The 7,500-nt window shown below is 30.6% G+C and overlaps 1 non-coding gene and 1 pseudogene across 1 annotated transcript; both read right to left on the bottom strand.

The window, feature by feature from the left end:
- Positions 1-56: 56 nt before the first annotated feature.
- LOC129252539 (5.8S ribosomal RNA) lies at positions 57-237 on the bottom strand (annotated as a pseudogene).
- Positions 238-828: 591 nt separating this feature from the next.
- LOC129252531 (small subunit ribosomal RNA) lies at positions 829-2,819 on the bottom strand. The gene has a single exon (XR_008583491.1). It is a non-coding gene; the product is annotated as a small subunit ribosomal RNA (ribosomal RNA).
- Between the last annotated feature and the right edge of the window lie 4,681 nt (positions 2,820-7,500).

Genomic DNA, 7,500 nt, shown 5'->3' with positions numbered 1-7,500 from the left:
TGCTTAAATTCAATTATTTTTATAAAAGAATAAGCAACTTATTTAGCATAGTCTTACAACCCTCAACCATATGTAGTCCAAGCAGTACTTTAAAATTGAATTTAATGTACATAACAGCATGGACTGCGATATGCGTTCAAAATGTCGATGTTCATGTGTCCTGCAGTTCACACGATGACGCACAGTTTGCTGCGTTCTTCATCGACCCATGAGCCAAGTGATCCACCGCTTAGAGTATTTTTTTATTTATTTTTATTTATAACAAATGTCAATTTTTTTTTGCATATATTAATTGAAAGAGTAAAATTAAATAATATTAATAATATATAAATTGATTTTCTTTCAATAATATATATCAAATATATTTAACTCTAAACATTTTTATTAAGTTGCGAATGTCTTAGTTCAACAATAATACAGTGGTGGTATTTATTATGATTCAATTATTTTGTATTTTTTTAATCATTTTATGTATATATAATAATATAATAAATATATACCACTTTTGTTATTGTGAACAAATTAACTTATCATTCAATCAAATGAATAATAAGTACAACTTTTTATTTTCATGTTTAAAGGTTTTTAAAAGAAAAAAATAAGAAAAAACATTACAAAATGTACCATCATATATTATATTTAATATGATATAATTGATGGATCACAAATTGAATGAAAAAGAATAAAAAGAATTATGGATTCAAAATAATTATATAAATTTTTTTTTTTTTTTCTTTTTTTTTTTTTTTTTTTTTTCTTTTTGTTCGTTTGTTTGCTTGTCTGTTTGTTTGTTTGTTTGTTTGTTTTTCTTACGGATATGGAACACAATAATGATCCTTCCGCAGGTTCACCTACGGAAACCTTGTTACGACTTTTACTTCCTCTAAATAATCAAGTTCGGTCAACTTTTGCGAAACAACCGTGACACACGAGGCGTCACAGTGATCACGTCCGGAGACCTCACTAAATAATTCAATCGGTAGTAGCGACGGGCGGTATGTACAAAGGGCAGGGACTTAATCAATGCGAGTTAATAACTCGCACTTACTGGGAATTCCAAGTTCATGTGAACAGTTTCAGTTCACAATCCCAAGCATGAAAGTGGTTCAGCGGTTTACCCGGACCTCTCGGTCTAGGAAATACACGTTGATACTTTCATTGTAGCGCGCGTGCAGCCCAGGACATCTAAGGGCATCACAGACCTGTTATTGCTCAATCTCGTTACTGCTAGACGCAATTTGTCCATTTAAGAAGCTAGTGTCCTTATAATGGGACAAACCAACAGGTACGACTCCACTTATATAAACACATTCAAACACTTGTACATTCAAGATGTACGCATGAAAGAAGGCTATATAAGTTTCAACATCATAATCCTGAAAGCATCTATTTAATATATTTGAGTCTCGTTCGTTATCGGAATTAACCAGACAAATCACTCCACGAACTAAGAACGGCCATGCACCACCACCCATAGATTCGAGAAAGAGCTATCAATCTGTCTTACACGCTTATGTTCGGACCTGGTAAGTTTTCCCGTGTTGAGTCAAATTAAGCCGCAGGCTCCACTCCTGGTGGTGCCCTTCCGTCAATTCCTTTAAGTTTCAGCTTTGCAACCATACTTCCCCCGGAGCCCAAAAGCTTTGGTTTCCCGGGAAGCGACTGAGAGAGCCATAGTAGTAGCTACACCCAATTGCTAGCTGGCATCGTTTATGGTTAGAACTAGGGCGGTATCTGATCGCCTTCGAACCTCTAACTTTCGTTCTTGATTAATGAAAACATCTTTGGCAAATGCTTTCGCTTAAGTTAGTCTTACGACGGTCCAAGAATTTCACCTCTCGCGTCGTAATACTAATGCCCCCAAACTGCTTCTATTAATCATTACCTCTTGATCTAAAAACCAATGAAAGTAGAACAGAGGTCTTATTTCATTATTCCATGCACAAAATATTCAGGCATTTGGAGCCTGCTTTAAGCACTCTAATTTGTTCAAAGTAATTGTACCGGCCCACAACAACACTCGATGAAGAGCACTGAAGTAGGTTTAAATAGGAGGAATATATAAAAAATACATTGTATTAATTATATATAAGAACTCCACCGGTAATACGCTTACATACATAAGGTAATGTACATACCACAATATATAGTTGTACTACCCGTATGAAGCACAAATTCAACTACGAACGTTTTAACCGCAACAACTTTAATATACGCTATTGGAGCTGGAATTACCGCGGCTGCTGGCACCAGACTTGCCCTCCAATAGGTCCTTGTTAAAGGATTTAAAGTGTACTCATTCCAATTACAGGGCCTCGGATATGAGTCCTGTATTGTTATTTTTCGTCACTACCTCCCCGAACTGGGAGTGGGTAATTTACGCGCCTGCTGCCTTCCTTAGATGTGGTAGCCGTTTCTCAGGCTCCCTCTCCGGAATCGAACCCTGATTCCCCGTTACCCGTTGCAACCATGGTAGTCCTAGATACTACCATCAAAAGTTGATAGGGCAGACATTTGAAAGATCTGTCGTCGGTACGGGACCATACGATCTGCAAGTTATCTAGAGTTCAACCAATTTAACGATCAAATGATCGCTTGGTTTTAGTCTAATAAAAGCACACGTTCCATAAGGTCCGTGTTTATATTGCATGTATTAGCTCTAGAATTACCACAGTTATCCAAGTAACTGTTAACGATCTATGGAACCATAACTGATATAATGAGCCTTTTGCGGTTTCACTTTTAATTTGTTTGTACTTAGACATGCATGGCTTAATCTTTGAGACAAGCATATAACTACTGGCAGGATCAACCAGAATAATATTTGTATTTATATATTTTTCTTTGTTTTTCATATTTGAAAATTTCATAAATTACGGTGTATATAAAAAGTAAAGGGGCGACCCCCCTTTAGCTTTTCTTATCAAAATTCAAAAACCGTTTTTTATGAAAAAGAATTTTCGTTCTCTATATTATATATTTTATATAAAAATATAAGAACGATATTTCTTCTTAATATTTGCCAATTTTCAAATAATTTATCATTCTTAATAACATTTTACTTTTTTTTCAAATGCATTTTTAATGTAATAATTTCATATATTACATAATTTTTCTCTTTGAATTGAAATTAATAATTTCATAATTCTATTTTTTAATCATAAATATATATGATTGAAAAAATTTTCTCCTCTTTTCCTTTGTTTAAAATTTAATTTTTCTTATAAATTTTTGTTTTTCTTATTTTTTTCTCTTCATCATCTGTTTAATTTCCTGTATTTATACAAGAAACAAACAGTTGAGGATAATTTCTATGTAATGCTAGTATAGAATATAAAATTTTGAATTCAAAAATTTATTTCTATTTAAACTAACTATAGAAAACCAGGAATAAAATACAATAACACCAATATGCCATAACATGTTAGTATAGAATATAGATTCTTCATATATGTATATATATTCGAAAATTTTTTCTATTTAAACTAACGTATGGAAAACCAGGAATAAAATCATAATATTACCAGTTTAATATGGCTCAAATTCGAGTTTCATATAGTTATGATTCGATTTATATGCTTCAATATCATTGGTTAGTTAACTTTTGATATTTTCATATTATATCACATGCCTTCACCGTGAGTGTTTTTTGCCATGCACACCTCACATTGTCAAAAATGTATGGGAAAAATTCATTTCAATACATTTCAGTTTGATTTGAAATGTCTTTATTATATATTTTAGTGCCAATATGCCAAGGTTATATTCCATAACTCTCTATTTAAACTAACGTATGGAAAACCAGGCATAAAATCACAATATTACCAGTTTAATATGGCTCAAATTCGAGTTTCATATAGTTATGATTCGATTTATATGCTTCAATATCATTGGTTAGTTAACTTTTGATATTTTCATATTATATCACATGCCTTCACCGTGAGTGTTTTTTGCCATGCACACCTCACATTGTCAAAAATGTATGGGAAAAATTCATTTCAATACATTTCAGTTTGATTTGAAATGTCTTTATTATATATTTTAGTGCCAATATGCCAAGGTTATATTCCATAACTCTCTATTTAAACTAACGTATGGAAAACCAGGCATAAAATCACAATATTACCAGTTTAATATGGCTCAAATTCGAGTTTCATATAGTTATGATTCGATTTATATGCTTCAATATCATTGGTTAGTTAACTTTTGATATTTTCATATTATATCACATGCCTTCACCGTGAGTGTTTTTTGCCATGCACACCTCACATTGTCAAAAATGTATGGGAAAAATTCATTTCAATACATTTCAGTTTGATTTGAAATGTCTTTATTATATATTTTAGTGCCAATATGCCAAGGTTATATTCCATAACTCTCTATTTAAACTAACGTATGGAAAACCAGGCATAAAATCACAATATTACCAGTTTAATATGGCTCAAATTCGAGTTTCATATAGTTATGATTCGATTTATATGCTTCAATATCATTGGTTAGTTAACTTTTGATATTTTCATATTATATCACATGCCTTCACCGTGAGTGTTTTTTGCCATGCACACCTCACATTGTCAAAAATGTATGGGAAAAATTCATTTCAATACATTTCAGTTTGATTTGAAATGTCTTTATTATATATTTTAATGGCAATATGCCAAGGTTATATTCCATAAAATGTTAGTATAGAATATAGATTCTTCATATATGTATATATTCGAGAATTTTTTTCTATTTAAACTAACGTATGGAAAACCAGGCATAAAATCACAATATTACCAGTTTAATATGGCTCAAATTCGAGTTTCATATAGTTATGATTCGATTTATATGTTTCAATATCATTGGTTAGTTAACTTTTGATATTTTCATATTATATCACATGCCTTCACCGTGAGTGTTTTTTGCCATGCACACCTCACATTGTCAAAAATGTATGGGAAAAATTCATTTCAATACATTTCAGTTTGATTTGAAATGTCTTTATTATATATTTTAGTGCCAATATGCCAAGGTTATATTCCATAACATGTTAGTATTAGAATATAGATTCTTCATATATGTATATATATTCGAAAATTTTTTCTATTTAAACTAACGTATGGAAAACCAGGCATAAAATCACAATATTACCAGTTTAATATGGCTTAAATTCGAGTTTCATATAGTTATGATTCGATTTATATGCTTCAATATCATTGGTTAGTTAACTTTTGATATTTTCATATTATTTCACATGCCTTCACCGTGAGTGTTTTTTGCCATGCACACCTCACATTGTCAAAAATGTATGGGAAAAATTCATTTCAATACATTTCAGTTTGATTTGAAATGTCTTTATTATATATTTTAGTGCCAATATGCCAAGGTTATATTCCATAACATGTTAGTATTAGAATATAGATTCTTCATATATGTATATATATTCGAAAATTTTTTCTATTTAAACTAACGTATGGAAAACCAGGCATAAAATCACAATATTACCAGTTTAATATGGCTTAAATTCGAGTTTCATATAGTTATGATTCGATTTATATGCTTCAATATCATTGGTTAGTTAACTTTTGATATTTTCATATTATTTCACATGCCTTCACCGTGAGTGTTTTTTGCCATGCACACCTCACATTGTCAAAAATGTATGGGAAAAATTCATTTCAATACATTTCAGTTTGATTTGAAATGTCTTTATTATATATTTTAGTGCCAATATGCCAAGGTTATATTCCATAACATGTTAGTATTAGAATATAGATTCTTCATATATGTATATATATTCGAAAATTTTTTCTATTTAAACTAACGTATGGAAAACCAGGCATAAAATCACAATATTACCAGTTTAATATGGCTTAAATTCGAGTTTCATATAGTTATGATTCGATTTATATGCTTCAATATCATTGGTTAGTTAACTTTTGATATTTTCATATTATATCACATGCCTTCACCGTGAGTGTTTTTTGCCATGCACACCTCACATTGTCAAAAATGTATGGGAAAAATTCATTTCAATACATTTCAGTTTGATTTGAAATGTCTTTATTATATATTTTAGTGCCAATATGCCAAGGTTATATTCCATAACTCTCTATTTAAACTAACGTATGGAAAACCAGGCATAAAATCACAATATTACCAGTTTAATATGGCTTAAATTCGAGTTTCATATAGTTATGCTTCGATTTATATGCTTCAATATCATTGGTTAGTTAACTTTTGATATTTTCATATTATTTCACATGCCTTCACCGTGAGTGTTTTTTGCCATGCACACCTCACATTGTCAAAAATGTATGGGAAAAATTCATTTCAATACATTTCAGTTTGATTTGAAATGTCTTTATTATATATTTTAGTGCCAATATGCCAAGGTTATATTCCATAACTCTCTATTTAAACTAACGTATGGAAAACCAGGCATAAAATCACAATATTACCAGTTTAATATGGCTCAAATTCGAGTTTCATATAGTTATGATTCGATTTATATGCTTCAATATCATTGGTTAGTTAACTTTTGATATTTTCATATTATATCACATGCCTTCACCGTGAGTGTTTTTTGCCATGCACACCTCACATTGTCAAAAATGTATGGGAAAAATTCATTTCAATACATTTCAGTTTGATTTGAAATGTCTTTATTATATATTTTAGTGCCAATATGCCAAGGTTATATTCCATAACTCTCTATTTAAACTAACGTATGGAAAACCAGGAATAAAATCACAATATTACCAGTTTAATATGGCTCAAATTCGAGTTTCATATAGTTATGATTCGATTTATATGCTTCAATATCATTGGTTAGTTAACTTTTGATATTTTCATATTATATCACATGCCTTCACCGTGAGTGTTTTTTGCCATGCACACCTCACATTGTCAAAAATGTATGGGAAAAATTCATTTCAATACATTTCAGTTTGATTTGAAATGTCTTTATTATATATTTTAGTGCCAATATGCCAAGGTTATATTCCATAACTCTCTATTTAAACTAACGTATGGAAAACCAGGCATAAAATCACAATATTACCAGTTTAATATGGCTCAAATTCGAGTTTCATATAGTTATGATTCGATTTATATGCTTCAATATCATTGGTTAGTTAACTTTTGATATTTTCATATTATATCACATGCCTTCACCGTGAGTGTTTTTTGCCATGCACACCTCACATTGTCAAAAATGTATGGGAAAAATTCATTTCAATACATTTCAGTTTGATTTGAAATGTCTTTATTATATATTTTAGTGCCAATATGCCAAGGTTATATTCCATAACTTTCTATTTAAACTAACGTATGGAAAACCAGGCATAAAATCACAATATTACCAGTTTAATATGGCTTAAATTCGAGTTTCATATAGTTATGATTCGATTTATATGCTTCAATATCATTGGTTAGTTAACTTTTGATATTTTCATATTATATCACATGCCTTCACCGTGAGTGTTTTTTGCCATGCACACCTCACATTGTCAAAAA

Source organism: Anastrepha obliqua, unplaced genomic scaffold (genome assembly GCF_027943255.1).
Source record: "Anastrepha obliqua isolate idAnaObli1 unplaced genomic scaffold, idAnaObli1_1.0 ptg000252l, whole genome shotgun sequence".
Classification (NCBI taxonomy): Eukaryota; Metazoa; Arthropoda; class Insecta; order Diptera; family Tephritidae; genus Anastrepha; species Anastrepha obliqua.
Note: the sequence above shows the minus strand (reverse complement) of the source record. Positions and strands in the feature narration are given on the sequence as shown.